General features: G+C 36.0%; 1 protein-coding gene across 4 annotated transcripts in view; it reads left to right on the forward strand.

The window, feature by feature from the left end:
- Positions 1-2,004: 2,004 nt before the first annotated feature.
- Positions 2,005-19,917, forward strand: part of LOC138131878 (zinc finger protein 43-like) — a 107,715-nt gene continuing 89,802 nt past the window's right edge. The window contains exons 1-3 of one of the 4 annotated variants that reach the window (XR_011159932.1): positions 2,005-4,422; positions 14,100-18,438; positions 18,494-18,838. The gene's annotated coding sequence lies outside the window, so the exon portion shown is untranslated. Of the gene's footprint in view, positions 4,423-14,099; positions 18,439-18,493; positions 18,839-19,917 lie in introns of those variants that run through there. The other 3 variants (XR_011159930.1, XR_011159931.1, XM_069049140.1) reach the window with 3 other exon arrangements.

A 19,917-nucleotide genomic window follows, 5' to 3' on the forward strand; every position in this document is an offset into this window, starting at 1 on the left:
TTAATTTCAGTGTGTCTTGAAAATCTACCACTGCTTTTGAAACAACTTAGACCGTGGGTGCCAATTTCGTCAACTTTCGCATTGCATTTGCAAATATGAGGTGTACAAAGATTACAACCCAATCTTAAACCAATACAAACTTGGAAGGAAGTGTTATCTAAAAGAGTACCAATATTAGGAGAAGGTATTGCATGTAACCAAGATCCTGATTCTCTGCATTGCAAAGCTTTAAAACGAGCCAAGTCTCTAGGTGAATTAAAGATTAAGTCATTGGCAATTATTCCTTTGATATTAATATTATCCCAATTCTTCTGAAATTGTGGAATTGTTGGTATTTCGTTCTCATTTGCTACACCCCAGGCTGCAAAAGCTTCATCATAATGGTGAATATTAAGCTCATTATCCTTTGAGTTTAGTAATAAAGAAACAAGCTTTTTAACCCCATTAATTGAAGATAGGAAAGCAGGGAGGCAAATATCGGAAATGCGACGAATTCCCAGACCACCAAATCTAATCGGTAAAGTGGACTGACGCCATTGTAAATCAGTTAAACGTAAATTAAGTATTCTCTCTAAACAAGACTTTAAAGAAGAATCAATTGAATTAACATAATTAGAAAATTTCCAAAATGGAGTTGTTCTTAATAAAAAATTAAATTTTGGTATGAAAAGACAGTTTTTGATTAAAGTATAAGCCACGTGTCTGTTAAGGAGTTCAGCTTTGTTTAAAAGATTTTCAACTGTAATTATAGTTTTTTCGACGGTGTTTTTGAAACCTTGGTCAAAGATTGGAGAGCCTAAAAGAGATATACTTTCCCGGTCACAGATTTTAATGCCTGGTGCTAAATTTTGAAATTCCTTTATGACTTTTAAATCTGTGTCTCTAGAACAGCAAAAGATCTCGCATTTGTTAAAGTTTAATTCAAGGCCAATTTCCTGAGATAAATTTATAACTTTCTTAAAGTCGGATAAAACTACTTCTGGGTAATCAGCTAAGGTTCCATCATCTAAATACCATATATTCATTTGAGAATCCAAAGATAAAATAATTGGTTGAATGGCAAGACTAAAAATCATGGGACCGCAGGGATCTCCTTGCTGGGCTCCAACAGAAGAAGAAATTAAATGATTACCGAAAAATAAAGTTGAAGGATTTCTATAGCATTGATAAAGATAAGGGTACAGAAGTGGGGTATGACATTGGACTTCTTTCAGAATACAATCCCGTTCGACTGAGTTAAAGGCATTTTTGTTGTTTATTTAAAATAATAATGTCTGGTCTGTTATGCTTAATATGAATGTCAGTTAAAATTGTCATTTTCCAAACAACTTTCGGGTTTATAACTAAAGAGCGATCAAATTAATTTGTAATCGAGTTATCCATGAATCCGAAATCGTGTGTCGTTTAAGGTACTATATCTTTCGAAGGTAGCGCCATTCCGCTCCACAATTTTTCGCCTCGAAATTAAAAGAGATGGCATTATCGATAAATTCCGTGAGTGTGACAAAGATAGAAGTATACACAATTTTACGGGATGTTTGTATCGAGTCAAACAGATTCTATCTTTGTCACACTCACAGGATTTATCGATAATTCCATCTCTTTTAATTTCGAGGCGAAAAATTGTGGAGCGGAATGGCGCTACCTTCTAATGATATAGTACCTTAGTGTCGTTACTTGAACTCCACCATCCAATTAACACAGCTTGAAACACAGGTTAGATCTCGACATATCAATCGCAAAAGACATACGGATTCAAATCCATGGATGACTCGATTACAAATTAATTTGATCACTCGATATAATGTGGTAGTGAATCCTTTAATAAATTGAATTTAACAGCTAAATTTATGTCTATAATGTTAGCGAATATATCATGACGTTTTTATATTTATATTATTAAACATTGTTTTTATACCGGGTGGGGCATCGTATACGCGCACGCCAGAATCGCGACTAATTAAATAAAATTGGCGAAATTTTATATACCTGATTAATTATTGATAAGGTATATTTGAGAATTTTTTAATTTTTTTTTTGTTAATAAATAAGGCCGTAACAGTTTTATTAGTTTTCTGAAATTAACTGTTAATTTACCTATAAAGTTTTTACACTAAATGAATCTGTATCTTCTAGCGCATCAAACCCTGGTGGCACAATTACAAATTTTGACTTGGTTAGCTAAATAATTCGCTTTTTTATTTAAACGTAAACCAGACGGATGATTTACGGCACAATGGTATAATTTCCCAACAAAGGTATAGCCGACCGTTTTAAACCTTTTTGCCATAAAATTGACAGTTTCCATTGTCACCTAAATTTACGACAGCACAAGTAGCAGGTCATAAATAAAAATGATTTTGAAAGTTGAAATGTAAAACTGCGTTTAATTCAAAATCTAATTGGTATTTCTTTCCGTAGATTTCGTAAATAATTATAGGAAGTGAATCTGGGTAGGTTAGTATAAAAATCAGAATTTGACTTTTTGGTTGAGATTTACATTTTACTTTTTTTTGGCTTTGTTTGTAAGTGAAAAATTATCAAAAAATTACGAAATGTACCTTACCAATAGCCAGGTAAGTCTGAAAAATTTCTACAATTTTATTTAATTAGAAGTCGCGAATTCTCGCGTGCGCGTATACGATGCCCCACCCGGTACAGGGTCTATCAGAACTGGCGGACCAAAATAATGCGGTGAAATCATTATCTTCGGGGAATAATAGGAAAAATATTTTAAAAAATCCATCCTCATTGAATTTTAAAATAAGAACGTTTTTAATTGACCAATCGCGTGTAGATATAAAATTACCTTAAAAAATTATATTAGTAATTATCGAAACAAATTTGATTGTTGCAAAGACATAATAATTGAATATTATGTCATAATAAATTATTTCTGACAATTACAAAAGTCATTAAAAACGCTTAATGTTTACTTCTTCATAATATTTTGATATGCTTGTCTTATATGAACAGTGTGATGAGAGTGCCACAGTTGCTGCTCAGGAGTACGCAGTTCGTTTTCCCAATAGGGAACATCCTAGCAGAAATACTATAACCTAAAAAAAAACGTCCGTCCTTGCACAAACAATGCAGATACCCAACAATGCATATGCATCATTTGAAATGCATTCATAGTTACAAATAAAGGAGGAAAACTAATTTATAGGTAACTTAACATCAACAACAGGATTGGTCAGTTTAAATTGCTTCTTTCCTAATCACTGTTTAAGATAGGTTTTTTGAACATTTTTCCAATTATTCCCAGAAGATGATGAATTCAACGTATAATTTTGGTCCGCCAGTTCTGATAGACCCTGTATTTTTAGTTTAATATACATATACTCGAAATGTTTTGGATATGGATTGTCAAACTCAAGGTCGCTTAAAACTTATGATGAACTGTACATTAGTGAGATCTGTCATAAATTCCAATAATCTTATTGGCGCGCGTAGTTACTTTTGCTGGTAGTGCCAACTTAACGACAAGTCCCCAATCCACATCCATAACGTTCCGACTGTACCTATGTAAAGTAACGCTTAAGGTATAAGATTATATGGCAGCACTAAAATTATCCCAATAATGGAAACCAATATTGCCGTTGAGATGGTTGTCTCGGCTCGTGCAGCTGCATCCCTTTTCCTTGGTTCAGGGCAGGGATTAAAAATTTGTGATAGAACATGTTTTTGATGTTTATTGTAAATTTTGTGATTGAAACGAAATGCCCTTTAGTACTTTGTGTCTTGAAAACAGTAAAGATGATTTGTAATAGTATTGTATATTTAATAAATAAATATAATTTCATGGGTACGCATTTGTTTTGAGGCCGGCTCTGGAATTCACAACAGAGAATTGCTTGAAGCATGATTTATGGTTGGGCTGACCGCCTACTGCAATTGCGACAAAAGGGACGTTTATCTCCGGTCAAATACTTTTAAAGGGCCATATAATCTTATACCTTAAGCGTTACTTTATGTACTTATTATTGTGTACGTGTTTTATTTGTTTTTCCCCAATACAGACTAAACAATATAATCTCGCCGGAAAAGCGGAAAACATTCCTGCTGGACCGTTTGCCGCTTTTCCGGTGCTAAAGATTGTAAAATAAAATAATGAACAAATAGTAAAATTGGTTTTATTTGTAAATTTAAAATTTCCGCGCTATAATGAAAGTACTAATTCCCGACGTGTGGTGGCGTTTAACCTCACATTATTTGTATTGAGTGTCCACTCTCGCACTCTCTATGAAATGAAGCTCTCTATTATTATTTCTCTCTGGCTCTGGGTTGCGTTAACGTGAAGTGTGAACACGTGATAGATAACCAAACGCAAACAGAAATGCGAACACTGAAACTGAATACGTATTACATACCAGCTGTGAAAGGTTTAAATACTCCGTTCCTGTTCTAATAGAATTAATGGTAAGTACGTATTTGCTTTGTATATAAAATATCACATGATTTCGAAAAGTACCTAAAACATAAATAGAGCACGTTATAATACCGAAAATTGTGTCTGTGCCGCTGTAGCATCGTGTGATCAAAAACATTTGTAATCGAGTCTGCCTTGGAAATATCCGTGATTTAACCGCACCGATAATAATTTAATGTGTTTTTTAAAATTTGGCGTCGAAGTTGGCGTTTAAGAGTCGATTGTGATTGAACAATTATTCGTCTTCAAAACGCTGATTGTTCAAATTGCAGATAAAAAACACAAACAACGCAAAAACTGAGGTTAGATTTAATAAACAGCCATAGAAATAGAAATAACCTTACCGAACGAGCGTTGCGAACTGGAGTGCGTTCATAAACGAAAAAGCGATGTGGAGTGCGTCGTGCGCCCAGAGTGAACCCAAAGGTGCGCTTGGGCGTGACACATTTATGAACGGTTTTGCGGCGTTACAGAGTGCGTTTAGTTTTGTTGGTTAGCTAAGGTAACCTAACTTCGTAATTTTACCAGTACTTGTCCGTTTTCACTAAGGGTATATTGGGGCCGTAATAGTTATTTATGTGACGGGCGCTCAGGCACTTGTGGGACGAGTGGCATAAGGAACGAGTCTCCATAAGCCAGTAAGCCCAGTAAAGATTAATTGCTAAGCGAGTTGCATACAAACTTTTATTTCCACCTTCAGCCTTTAAATTTCGTTTTTTAATTGTTATTTATGTTTATAAAAATTTTGTAATGAAAGGAGGTGGGGCAATTACATCTACGTCGTCATGGTGTTGAGATAAACAACAAAAATACTGTCAGAAGTTTTGTGAAATTTGTTGCAAAAAGAATGAAAAAAAAGAATGGCTTTAATGCCCGATGAAAACCTTGAAATGCAAGAAAATAACCACGGAATTACCAACGCTGCAAGTGCGGTTCTCTACTGATTCGATCCCAGGAGCGATATGAAAATGGCTTTCGAAACGGATCAAAATGCATTATTAACGTATGTAATTGCAACAATTGACAGTTAAATTTATTTGTGTTTATAATAAACTTTTTCAAAAATCATTTAATTAGTTTTGATTAATTATTATTTTTTGATGAGTCTTTACAGGTCTCTTCTACGTGCCTGTTAAATATTACAGGGCTCTGCCTGTAACTACCCATTTACTTAGTTACCACAAATGCCTATAAAGTGTCATTTACTTAGAAGGTGGAAATAAAAAAAAAATAGAGTAGGCGCTTACCAAACATTTCAGTTGGCAATTCGTGAGATTTCAATTAACAGATGTCAGTCTTAAAAGTTAGGTTAGTGATTTTGATAATGTTGAAATCTTGATTCTGTGATCTTGATTTTCATAAAGAATTTTGTGTGACCTGTCCTCAGCTAGTGCAATGAAACAATGTGATTTAAAACTCCCGCACCTTTAATTAACGTCAACGGTGAGCACGGAGCACGCGTACGCCGCTTGTTTGTTTATAAATCGATCCAATCCAAGATCAAGATCCAACGACCATCGATCAATCAATATTATCCAGAGAGGTTGTTGTCAGTTGTGGGGGCTCTAATTGTCAAGGAGTAATTTCATGCACAACAGACACACGATAGAGAAAAAAGTGCAAATCTTTTTCAAGGATAAGCTGAACTGTACCAAATGATAGGTTAGTCTCTTGGGTTAATCTCTGCAATAATTCTATGTTCACCCTTTTCAATATTTTCAGCTGATCTTTTTGTCGGCCGTCTACTGCCTTTTTGCGCAGAACACTACCTGTTTCCAAAAACATGTTTACGCATTTATAGACTTTTTGGGCAAGTTGTTGGGTAAGAGCCGGATTTCAAGTCAGGGTGACAAATATGTGATGCAGCGCAAATGTGTAGCTATCTTTGTCCTACACATTAATTACTAATATGCGTCATCTTTCTCAAACTTGCAATTTTGTGCCGTTACCATGACAATACAAGTTGCAACTCAACTTGAAATCGGCCTCTAAGTGCCTTGAAAGTCCGGAAACTTTTGTTAAAATTCCTCAAAAACTCGAGGTGTCGAAGTAGGACCAAGCCTTTCTCTATTGGTGAAAAGTGCAAATCTTTTTCAAGGATAAGCTGAACTGTACCAAATGATAGGTTAGTCTCTTGGGTTAATCTCTGCAATAATTCTATGTTCACCCTTTTCTCTATTGGTGAAGAAACACTGGACAACGAAAATTTGTTGCTGTAAAGTGAACATATTGTAATAGCAAATTTTAATAGTCAATAATGAATAATGACAATTACCATTGTAATAACATTTGAATTAAATTGTTACGTGCTGCCAGCTGAAGTGTATTAATCATGGCAAGCTCGATTTTTTTTAATTTTCGATCACACGGTATAATAAACATTACCCTAGATTGTTGTAATAGTAATGTTTATGCATTTATGAAAACACACAGGAGGTAAATTGGGTGCAAAACAACTTAATAGGTATTTTTAGAATTGGTTGCAAAACAAATCAATATTTTTTAATTGAATCGTCAATTAAAAAAAAAAGAAATACAATTTTTATCATCGCTCTGTTCACCTAAAAATGACATTGACACCGACAAAAATTGACACTTCACATGAAAGGGGTAAACATTTCACAACATGGACACCGCCTGCTTCGACTACAATAATTTATAATAACCCTGTATGTGTTTGTAATTTGTAAATGCATGGATAAGTGGTGTTGCGTCATAAACTACCACTGCGCATGTCAAGTAATCTTTACCTGGCCAAAGAGATGGTCGCATCGGGCGCACCCTGGGCACAGATTACTCATATAAACAGATTGTGCACTCGGACCTCGAATTGTTTCCAGTTTCAGTGCGCAAGTCTCTGTTTTGGTTCGCACAAATTTAAAAACCTGTTTAGTTGGTTTTGTTAATAAATACGATAAAGAAGAATATTCTCTTAGATTATTCTCTAAAACTGTAAGTCCACATGAGAATTTATTATGCATTAAAATATTACAACCGCAACATAAATTGCCCAACACTTAAAAACAGAAAGTTATTGAATGTATCGCATTTGTGACTTTGTGAAGCATTTATTTGAGGTAGTGTAAAAGATAAAACGGCCTAACCCAGAAAATAGAGAAATATATACTTTTTCGTATCCCACCTCCACCCGGCGGCACGGCAATTTTGTCGGAGTACATACACTATTACGGATAATACTATCAAGTAATAGTGCAGTGCTTATCAACATAATTACCGGCGTCTCGCCTCCACATTTTAACTTTTTTGTGTTTTATGTTCTGTGTCAATGTTAAGGAATTTCCTCACGATGTGACATGAGTATAATAATATACCTTTTTGAATTTCAACCACCAATGTGTTCTCTAAGTCCAAAATTTTTAAATTTTTAAAAAGAGATTGCGGTACTATTCCTGTTGCTGAAATTATAAATGGTAAAATCGAAATTTTTTCTAAACACCAAAGATTTCTCATAGCAACGGATAGTCCTAAATATTTATTAATTTTTGTATTATATTATACTAACGTATCCCACCTCCACCCGGCGGCACGGCAATTTTGCCGGAGTACATACACTATTACGGATAATACTATCAAGTAATAGTGCAGTGCTTATCAACATAATTACCGGCGTCTCGCCTCCACATTTTGACTTTTTTGTGTTTTATGTTCTGTGTCAATGTTAAGGAATTTCCTCACGATGTGACATGAGTATAATAATATACCTTTTTGAATTTCAACCACCAATGTGTTCTCTAAGTCCAAAATTTTTAAATTTTTAAAAAGAGATTGCGGTACTATTCCTGTTGCTGAAATTATAAATGGTAAAATCGAAATTTTTTCTAAACACCAAAGATTTCTCATAGCAACGGATAGTTCTAAATATTTATTAATTTTTGTATTATATGTTTGTGTTATATTGTGTGAATTTGGAACAGCTATATCTAAAAGATATGCTTGCTTTTGTTGTTTATTTAAAATAATAATGTCTGGTCTGTTATGCTGAATGTGAATGTCAGAAAATACTTAATATAATAGTTATAATTGACTATAACATAATATCTTTAGAACCAAAGCCTAATAATAACTTACAATTAATTGGTATAAATAAAACTGTGGTTTAAATTCACTACAACAAAATTTAAACTTATTTATTTCATGCCACAATTAAGTCTGTATGGGTTAGCCCGTTTTCATTTTGACTGTTTTATTTAGAATAATTGATTTGTTTGAATTGTATTCCTTTTTTTTTTATTATTTTTTCTTTCTGAAAGATATATTACGTTAATATTTTATTCTGGTTTTATTTTCTGTATCATTTTTATGGACATAACATCAATAGAATTGATTAGAACTCATATATTGGTTTTATTTGCTTTATTTACAATTTTAGAATTCCGCGTTGATCGGTTCACATTTTAAATTCGCGCGAACCAAACGAAAGCTACCGCGGCAAGAATCTTGGACCGCTACAATCAATGCATTGCTGGTCAAGTGCACTATCTGCTTATATGAGTAATCTGTGCCCTGGGTGCGCCCTTCAGCTATTTTATGTAAAGTCACTAGATATGCTATATAATATAGTATATCTAGTGACTTTAATTTTATGAACGCTTTCAGTGACGTCATCGGGCAGCACACGTCCAATTTATGAACGCACTCCAGCGCGACTGAATCTGTTGGCATCGTAAGTTAGGCAACTTGTCTTACGCGTAAGGGCAAAAGCGCGCCAATGTGAATATAATTTACACAGAACAGTGGCGGCCATGTGGCGGCTCGTGAAGTCTGGGTGAGGTGAGGCCGAGCGTGTGGCGCATATTTGTGTTTGCAACGACACACACACAATGGCCCCAAAAACGTGAGTTTATAGGCATCAATTTTGGGAATCCATATTATTGGATCATTTTTATTTATTATAATGTCAATAATTTCATTAATCGAAAAAACCCAATGATTAATAAGTGTGCAGAGGACGTCGTCATGTCAACCGTTGTTTCTGAAAAAAAAATTGTTTCAATGTTGTTTGTCAGATTTGTTCAACGCTTAACTTTCCGTTGAAAATAAATGAATGAAATCAATAAAAAATCGCAATCAAGATATGCCCGATGTCCGGAAGTGAGGTATCGTTATTGCCTGCAAAATTGCGTTTGTATTAGTCTTAAAATTGTGAAGCATCATCGTCGATCTTGTCTACATTTGCTGCTGTTTGTCAGATTTGTTCAACACTTAACTTTCCGTTGAAAATAAACGACTGAAATCAATAAAAAACCGCGATCAAGATATTCCCGATGTCCGGATGGCCGCAGAGCAAGTGAGTCATCGTTATTCCCTGCAAAATTGCACTTGTGTTGGTGTTAAAATTCTGAAGCATAATCTTCGATCTCGTCTAAATCTGCTAGTGGCATACGGATTTCGATTAATTCAAGGTGTGTCCCATAACATTAAACATTAATTATTGTACCAATTGTAAAAAAGTTGAAAAATAAAGTTTAGATCGACGTTGCTATAGTTATTTAGTCATTCCTAACGGCCGCTCCCGCTCATAACGGACACCCTTAACGGACTCCGGCCGTTATGAGGTTGTTTACATGGTGACAAACAATCCGGAAAGCCACCTTTAACGACTAGGTATTAATATCCTCCTTCAAAATTTTTGCGATAAGTGCCATAACTCAATTTAACTTCCCGTCCTAAACGCCTTATGGAAGTTGAGGGATGTTCCTTGATAATTTGTCGAACATTTTGCACCATTTGTAGAATTTAAACTACAAAGGACTGACCTGACTTTTTTTTAATGATGGATTATGATTCCCTAAAATTAGGCACTATAATTTTAAGACATTGATGGACTTGTTGATAAGATAACCAATACCATCAGGCTCAGATATCTAGCTTGAAATTCTTCAGTGTAAGGGGGTACAAAGTAAGGCCAGTCTTCATTTTCTTGTTTCACCCTGTTTCGAAAATAATCTAATGAAAATGCCTGCTCTTCAATGGTAAAACCTAATTTTAGTAAAACCATTTTACAACTTATTCTGGGATAATTATTGCTTATAATTTCAATAAATGTCTGTAAACTTTGGCGAAATATAAGACTTGTTTTCTAAGTTAAATTGTCAACAACAACAAATCCTTGATTCTAAATGTGACATTTCAACGAAACATCTCTGTACCAGTGGCGTCGCGTTTGGCAATAAAGCTGATAATTTACCTACTCTTACAAATGTAAAATGTTGCTCTTGTTTATCTTATAAATTGTTTCCGTTATGTTATAATAATAATAAAATGCACAATTATAATTCCAACGTCTAATCATTTTTTATTAAGTAGCGTTTGAAACCATAAATTGTCTACGCCCATGTTTTGACCGCTTTTTTGCATATGATTTTGCTACGACGTGACCGATAATTTGCAAGCTTGCTCTGATTTGGATTCTTTTTGATCACTTTGTACACTTCTGTTCACGGAAAAAGCATAACGGGTGTTTTTTAACTTACCCGACCAAAGGTGGGTAAGTTATTGTGATCGGTCCAAAATTTCGAATTGCCAATTTCATCAGATCTTTAGGTTTTGAGGTCCCCTGAACACGTTTATGAAGTTTTTAGAATGATGTCTGTCTGTGCGTCTGTCTGTCCCACTTTTCGTTTTCCCACGATTACTCAAAAACGCTTTGACCGATTGCTTTCAAATTTGACCAACACAAACTTACCCGTGGTCTTTCGAGTTGAAAAGCTTTTGGAGTCAATCGGACCACGGGGGGTGGAAGAGGGTGGGGGTAGGTCGAAAAAATAATAAGGGAACATGGAAATTTTTACCGTTTGAAAGGTCATATGTTTTTATGTCGGAAACGATGTTTACCATTTGCGGATTTTTCCAATATGGCGGACTTATAAAGTTATTTACGTCTTCATAGATCGACGGCGATAACTGCTGAAACTTTTAACAAAATAATCTCGAATAGAGTTTGGTGTCAATCCGACTACGAGGGGTGGAAGAGGGTGGGGGTTGCTCGAAAAAATAATGAGGTGACATGGAAATTTGACATTACCAGTTGAAAGGGCATGTGTTTTTATGTTGGAAATGATATTTACTATTTGCGAGAATTAGAAGACTACTTATGTGGGTTAACACGGACAAGGTAGGTATCTCGGGTCAATTCAGATTGGCTTAAATTGATGTCGGCTAAGTTACTAGGCCGAGTCTTCGACTCGGCTCCATCCCAATTTTTTAAATTTGGCGTCGACGTAGACGTTGAACTGTCGATTGTGAACGCACTGTACACGGATCAGCTGTTTAAATCTTACGCTTTTACATGAGTGGTGCGATCTCAATCGACTCTCCAACGCTTAATTCGACGCCAAATTAAAAAAAAAACACCTTTTACAAGTCAAAATGGCGCACTAACTACTTAGTACCTTATCGAGGATGTTTAAATGCACATGAAAAAAAAATTTCTAACAAAAAACTATTGTTACAAAAAATACCTACATACAATGTAAACAAAGATATACTCTTACATCATTACCTTGCAGTGTTGCCGTAGTGGATTTAAGATAATTTTTACGATTTCCTAAACTTCTAGATTCTCTAATATGCAGGATCAGATATTGGCAGAGTGATCTTGTGTTTTGTGATAATCCAGGGTGTAATCGAAATACACGGAATAATTTTAACCACGAGCTACTGGCTTCATGTAGAACTCGGAAAAAATATTTAAAAAATTCCATGTCAAAAATAAATTGACATTTAATTTTTGAGGTACAATTTTTTATAGTTGCTTTTAGTCTTCTACGTTGACCCACAACCACGTAGGTACAATTTCAGCACATTTTTAAAATACACCCTTGTATATCATGTTTTATAAAATGTACACCAATGCGGTTTCCTTGTTTTAAAGCATATTTCCTAGAGGTTACGTCGCATTGGCGTACAATGAATTCTGCAAAACAATTCACTTTTTGCCACCTTTAAGGAGTAAGATTTTCTTCTTTTCCAGTTAAACATGCCGGCGCACAGTGGGAAAAATTACCGAAAAGCTGACCAAAAGTCGAACGAATCAAAATAATTTATTGAACATTGAGAAATAGGGGTTTTCGAGATCGCTGATTACGAATTTGTTCTTAGTTTTTCCAAAAACAAAATGGCGGATCCAAAATGGCGATTGGAAATATTACCAAGTTTATCAATTTTAATGAAATTTAGTAATGGGGCTGTTTTTAGGTCACTGATTACAAATTTGGTATTAGTCTTTCAAAAAAAAAAAAAAATAGCGGATCCAAAATGGTGATTATAATATAACGTTCAGAGTTTCAGTTAAACTTGGTTTAATGAACCTGAAAAATTGCAATCTCGTGACATAAACAGCTTTGATGCCGTCCACAACCGTAACAAAGAAATTTTAATTATGAACAAAATACATGATCACATGCATCTGTAAACATTTTCGTTTTTTGCATTTCATCACCATTTCCGAAGAAAAATTAAAAAAAAAGAAAAAGCACAGGTCGGCGCAGCTAATTTTTGCATAATATTGTACAGGAAGGTTTAATAAACAATATAGGAGTGATAAGAGAGTGGGCATATGTGGGAATTTTGTTTGTATGTCACTTTTAATTTTTGAATGAGATTTGCGAAAAATACAGCTGCATTCATCATTACACTAATAATAATTACCGGTTTGCAATTAATAAATATTTTGTGGTACATTTCATTCTACATTCCTTGGTGAAGATGATCCATTTTGTTGCACTTTATTAACATAATTTTTGACGAAATAAGAACCGAAACAATTAACAGCACGTTTGACGCTCAGAAACAACGACCATTTATTCATTTCAATGCTCACTTGTTAAGCGATGCCACTAAGGTATAAAGGACAACTGTGACTTATTAATCGGTTTATTTTATATCAGAGATCCTCTAGGAATAATTTATGTGCGAAAAAGTCCCTAATTCAGACTTCGATTTTTCGACTTTTGGCCAGCTTTTTGGTATTATTTCTCACTGTGCGGCGCTTTTATATGCTCCCGGTTCATGGCGTGTCAAATCACTAGTTTATCTGAAATACCAACTGTGGCAACTGTCAAGACCTGTCTTCACGTTGTGTTTCATGGAGCGTGGAGTTAAAGTAACGACATACGATTTCGGATTCATGGATGACTCGATTACAAATTAATTTGATCATCCGATAGTATCGCGCGTGCAAATGAAATTCTGGGCTGGGAGGGCGTTGGAAACCGTCAATTGTTGTGCTTTTTTAAAGCGTAGATTGATTGGAGCATGTTGACAGCTAACCTAAAATTTAGAGTCAAAAAAATTTCTTTTTTTTCTTTCTTTGCAATGCTTTACATTAAAAATAGAATAGCCTAACGATTCTTATTCTCGAAGCAAATATCTAAGAGCACCCTTTGCTGAAAACAAACATGTTCAATTATGTCCCGATTAAACATAAACAAATATCACTCGTATCAAACGGCGGGAAATTCAAACTTTACACTGTTCTAAACGGTTTAATTTTTCCAACGCCTACTCAGTCCAGGATTTCATTTGAACACACGATACAATAGATTGAGCAAACTAAAATTTACTAGTAGGTAAGACAAGAACTTGTATATGTATTTTGCAAGTACTTTGAGTAATTTATTGCATTGAAATGAAATGAAATTTTCAGATTATAAGATCACAATGTCAAATTTGGGATATAGCGAGAGTATCCCGAAAGTTTTCGGCTATATTCACAATTACAAGAGATGTCCTTCTCTGACCAAAGTACCTTTCTACATGGTGAATCACGCGAAACATCACCGATTGCCACTCGAATCATCCCGTTGCGAAAGAAACGATTTGGAAAAGTACTACTGCAAGGACTGCAATTTTGAAACCGATCTTGTTGTAATTTTAAAGCAACATTTCAGGGAATATCACAGAAAGGACACTGATTGTGTGCAAGACCAACCAACAAAGGACATTATAGTGAAAAGCTACATTTGTCAAAAGTGCTCGTTTGAAACATATTCTGTTTTACTGTGGATCAAACACTTGGAAAGTTCATGTTTTGAAACAGAAGATGCAATTCACTGGTATAATTGTGATAAATGCGAATTTAAAACAAAACGAAACCGCTACCTAACAGAGCATAAGAAAGATCATCTGTCAGCAGATGCTGTTAAGTGGTATACTTGTGATAAGTGCGAATTTAAGACGAAACGAAATTACCACTTAAAACAACATAAAATAATTCATCTCTCAGCAGATGCTGTTAAGTGGTATACTTGTGATAAGTGCGAATTTAAGACGAAACGAAATTACCACTTAAAACAACATGAGATAATTCATCTCTCAGCAGATGCTGTCCAGTGGTATAGATGTGATAAATGCGAATACAAAACGAAATTTACCAGAAACATTAGAGAACATAAGACAATGCATCACTCAACAGGTGTCATCCAGTGGTATAGTTGCGATAAGTGCGAATATAAGACGAAACGGAATTTCTGCCTAAAAAAACATAAGAAAACTCATCTCTCAGCAGATGAGGTCCAGTGGTATAGTTGTGACGAATGCGAATACAAAACGAAACATAACAGCGGCCTTAAACAACATAAGACAATTCATCTCCCAGCAGATGCCATCCAGTGGTATAGCTGCGATAAGTGCGAATATAAGACTAAACGAAACGACTACTTAAAACAACATAAGAAAAATCATCTCTCAGCAGATGCCATACACTGGTATAATTGTGATAAATGCGAATTTAAAACGAAATGGATCGGCTCGATAAGGCAACATAATAAGAGGATTCATCTCTCAGTAGATGCTGTGATGCAGTATCGCTGTGATAAGTGCGCATTTAAGACGAATGCAAAGGACAACCTAAAAAAACATCACAGAACTCATCTGTCAGCAGATACTGTTAAAAGGTTCAGGTGTGATAAGTGCGAATTTAAGACGATACGGAGCAACCACTTAAAACGACATAAGTTAGTTCATCTGTCAGCAGATGCTGTTCAGTGGTATAGCTGTGATAAGTGCGATTATAAGACGAAGACCAAGACCAACCTAAAACAACATCAGATAACTCATCTGTCAGCAGATACTGTTAGTTGTGATAAGTGCGAATTTAAAACGAAAGCAAACAGCTATCTAAAACAACATAAGAAAATTCATCTCTCACCAGATGCGGTCAAGTGGTATAGCTGTGATAAATGCGAATACAAAACGAAATATAGGGGAGACATTAAAGAACATAAGATAATTAACCATCTCTCAGCAGATGCCATCCAGTGGTATAGCTGTGATGAGTGCGAATTTAAATCGAGACGGAAGTACCACTTAAAACGCCATAAGACAGTTGTTCATCCCTCAGCTGATGCTGTTCAATGGTATAGCTGTGACAAGTGCGATTTTAAGACGAAACGGAACGCCCACTTAAAACGACATAAACGTCTGGTTTGTCAAAAACCAAGAGGACTACCTATAACATCATTGAACAAAGATTCAAATAAGAACTGTTCGTAGTATTTTCAGACAATATAGTTCGGTGTCAGGTGGTTTCAGTGTGACGAATGTAATTTCAAAACAAAATACAGAAACAATTTAAAATGGTACACAATATCCAACATAAATCTAATAAAGAAATAAAATCATTTTAGTGTTTCAGTTGTGAATATGTATAAATGTCGAGGTGAAAAGATTATCTTCTAAAGTAATACGTGTTGTCGTATTTAATTTTTGGTAGCAGGGTTGGTCTAGAAAAACGGACTTCTGCGTTATCAATGGAATTGTACACCAACCCTGGTTCTTTCTTTTTTGTTTTGTATACTTTTTTATGATTATTATTATTTCAATATACCTTTGTAGCTGTGGACTGGTGGTTTGTGACTATGTCGGTACAAATACAAAAGTAAATATTAGAACAGATCGAAGAGGGTGATGAAGGGAGCATCGTTTAAAAAAGTGGTTGCGACCTCATAAAACGTCTCCGGATGAGCCGAGCGAAACCGAAGTAAACATATAGACAACTTATCTTTCCAGTGGCGTTCCTTTAACTTTTTTCTGGCAATTTTTTTAAGGAATTTTCATTATATCGCAATGCAACATAAATAATTAAATTGTCTCATCTTATAGGGTATCCCAAATAAATTTGCCGGTTTGGCGTAAAACTTTTACAGCGGTGACTAGCAGTTACAGGTCTCCAGTGCTTCCAAACCAGTTTTATTTGCAGTCTCGACTCGCCTCATTCAATATAGTGTACATAAAGATAAACATTATTTAATTTTACTTAATAGTCTGTACCACCGCCGTCTTGATGATTGACATATTTCACTATACATCTGCCTGGGCGAAGCTTTAGTGCCTGTGATCTCCACGGCGCCACTTTAGGGGGTTATATCACTAAATAATCATAACCTCATAAACAAATGTAATGAATTCAGTGAAGTTGTCAAAATGCAGTGTCAAAGAGTGTCACAGTTTAAAAGTAACTTTAATAACAAAAATGTTATTAATTTTGTTGATGGTAGTTCTGTGTGGTGTTTCTGGTTTTTAGTATTTTGCTGTTAGTGTTTATGAACTGACTTTTTTATCATATTAGAACTGATACTGCGGTAAATGCAGCAACAACAAATTCCGTTAGTTGTAAACGTAGAGGGGTTGTAAACCTGTTTCTAGATTAATCTTAAAATTATAATCTCATTCTTGGATTTCCAGTACCTACGTTATTTCCTAAGCGGGTCATTTCAGATAAAGATGGGTCCACAACAAAACAATTATATTTGCTTAATTAATCCGTGCCATTCTTGGTGGAAATGAGTGGAAAGGATATTTTGTACAGTTTTGAATACTTATATGTAATTATATAATTTTGGACAAATTATTATTCTATGAATTTGCACTCGCCCACTGACCGAGATATTTTCAAAAAACGCGGCGCCGAAACTTTGTCCCTCCCGCACAACCCTCACTGCGTTCGGCAGCCAATCTACCAGCCGCAGCACATAAAACTTCATTTTTGCTCCTCATAACATAATATACTATTTTTTAAAATTTATTTCACTTTAATAAAATAATATTTACTATAAATGGATTAATTCATACCGTACTTTTTTTGTAAGACAGTGCAATTTGTTCACCTGCTGGCGGGCCATTATCGAATTCACAGAATTCTAAACTCTTTTCTCTGTATTGTGGAGTACTTTAGTTGGTCCGGAATGAATGAGACGGTTCGATGCGTGATTTGAGTTTAATATAACGACAATAACAAATAACGATGAATAACCAACAAGTAACAAATGAATAACAAATAACAAAACGAAGTTAGCGAAACGTAGTCGAAGCGGTTGCTGTGCTGGTTGGTCGACGAGAGAGCGAGTTTAGGGGCGCGACGTCTTTTATACCCTTCGAAAGCGTCTCGACGGGTGTTCCCTCATAGCGCCGACGCGCGACGTTTCCCTTCTTGGTTGTTAGGTGTCGTGGCTCGTCGGTAAGGTCGGTTTCTTGTTCTTTTGGTAGGTGCGCGGATAGAGGTCGCCACAGTACTCCCCCCTCCATAGACAACACAGTAAACCTATAGAACGCAAACTCCTATGCATTTTCCCTGTTTTTTTGGAAACGCACCCACCACAAGCCGCCAGGGGACGCTGCGGTTTTATAAAAATAAAAATCGCGGAAACTTATGCCAAAATTTAAAAAAAATATATTTTGACATATCAAGTCATAAGGGTCATAAGTAATAAGTTTACTATTGTGAGACTTTGCACCGTGCAAAGGTATTATAAACCATGTAGAACTCGCCATAGATTTCCAAATCCAATTAAATATCCTGGGCGTTTTATGGAATGTATTAAAAAGACTGGTAACAAGCAGTTATCATCTTTGGAGCCTATGAAAGTGTTGGTATAACAACTACACTGTGTGTGGACTTCATTTTACCAGCAAAGACTTCAGCACGAACGAATGTGGCCGTACGCTCGATACAACTTCCCTCCTTTTCCAGTCCAGATTTACTTCCAGTAATTGTAAAAAAATATTGATAATTATATTTTAACTAAAAACTACTTTTTATAGAATTTTCATCCGATCTACTGATCTACGACGTTTATACTGAAGACACTATAATTGTGTAACTCCTGTTTTATGTATAGTAATGAAGTTGAAGATATACATTTTTATGATGTAAAAGTTTCAAAAAGAAAATAAGAAAAGCTCAGCATATTCAACATTTTAAAAAGGCAAAATGTCGATCCAAAATTCGGACTGTAATGAACCGAAAACGTATAAAACTTCATGCAAAATTCGATGAAAATAAACAGCAAAATTTTGGGTGAGGATGCAAGAAATACCAAACCAAAATTTATAAAAATACAACGGAAATGTATCGAAAAAGATTAAAAATAAAAACTTCAAAATAAATGTAGTCTTTTAGTTTCATAAATAATTTACTTTAAATTAAAATAAATAAAAAAGCCAGGATATCCAGCTGGCTGTGTCTTATTTTGCACCTACCACAAGCCAGTAGATGGCGTCGGGGCACAAAAAACTATGGGAGTTTGCGTTCTATAGGTTTACTGTGTTGTCTATGCCCCCCTCAGTGGCTACGTTCCCTTTAAATTTGAAATTGGGTCTCGTGTCGGTTACGTCATGCGGGGACGTAGTCACGAAAGCGAACTGGTGGCTTTGTTGAACGTCTGCTTCTTCCCGTGTTCTCGTCGTCAGGCCGGGGCGCCTGTTCGGGTGCTGTTGAGTGGTTGACGCTTGGTTCGTCTTGCTGTGCCTCTGTGGTTGGTTGGTGTGGAAGAAAAGCTGGTTTGAGCCTGTCCTGGTGTACCGTCAGCGTTTTGCCGTTTGCGACGAGGGTGACCTTGGTGCCGTTTCGTCGTAGTACCTTGTGTGGTCCTGTGTATGGCTGCTGGAGTGGTCTTCTCACCGTGTCGTCTCGGAGAAATACATGGGAGCAATCTTCGAGTTTTGGGTGTACGAAAACTCTCTTTGTGTCGAGACGGGAAGTTGGGGTTGGGCGTAGGCTTTGGATTTGGGCTTTGAGCATTTCCACGAAGGAGGTTGGGTCTGTTGTGTCGCTTGTGCTGTCCAGGAAAAATTCTCCCGGCAAGCGCAGCTCGGTGCCCAGTGTGAGCTCGGCTGGTGAACACTGGATGTCTTCCTTGATTGCTGCTCTCAGGCCAAGCAGGACTGACGGTAGGACTGCTGTCCAGTTGGGGTTCTCTTGGCACATAATTGCAGCTTTGATGGTTCTGTGCCAGCGCTCGATGATGCCGTTGCTCTGGGGTCGATAGGCCGTTGTGCGGAACCTTTGGATTCCCATGAGCCTGGTCAACGCTGTGGTTACACCGGCTTCGAACTGTCGTCCTTGGTCTGTGGTGATCTTCCGCGGGCAACCGAATCTTGAGACCCACGTGCTGTAGAATGCCTTGGCGACGGTTTCTGCGGTCATGTCGACCATGGGCGTTACTTCTGGCCACCTGGTGAAGCGG

The sequence above is a fragment of the Tenebrio molitor genome, chromosome 5 (genome assembly GCF_963966145.1).
Source record: "Tenebrio molitor chromosome 5, icTenMoli1.1, whole genome shotgun sequence".
Taxonomy (NCBI): Eukaryota; Metazoa; Arthropoda; class Insecta; order Coleoptera; family Tenebrionidae; genus Tenebrio; species Tenebrio molitor.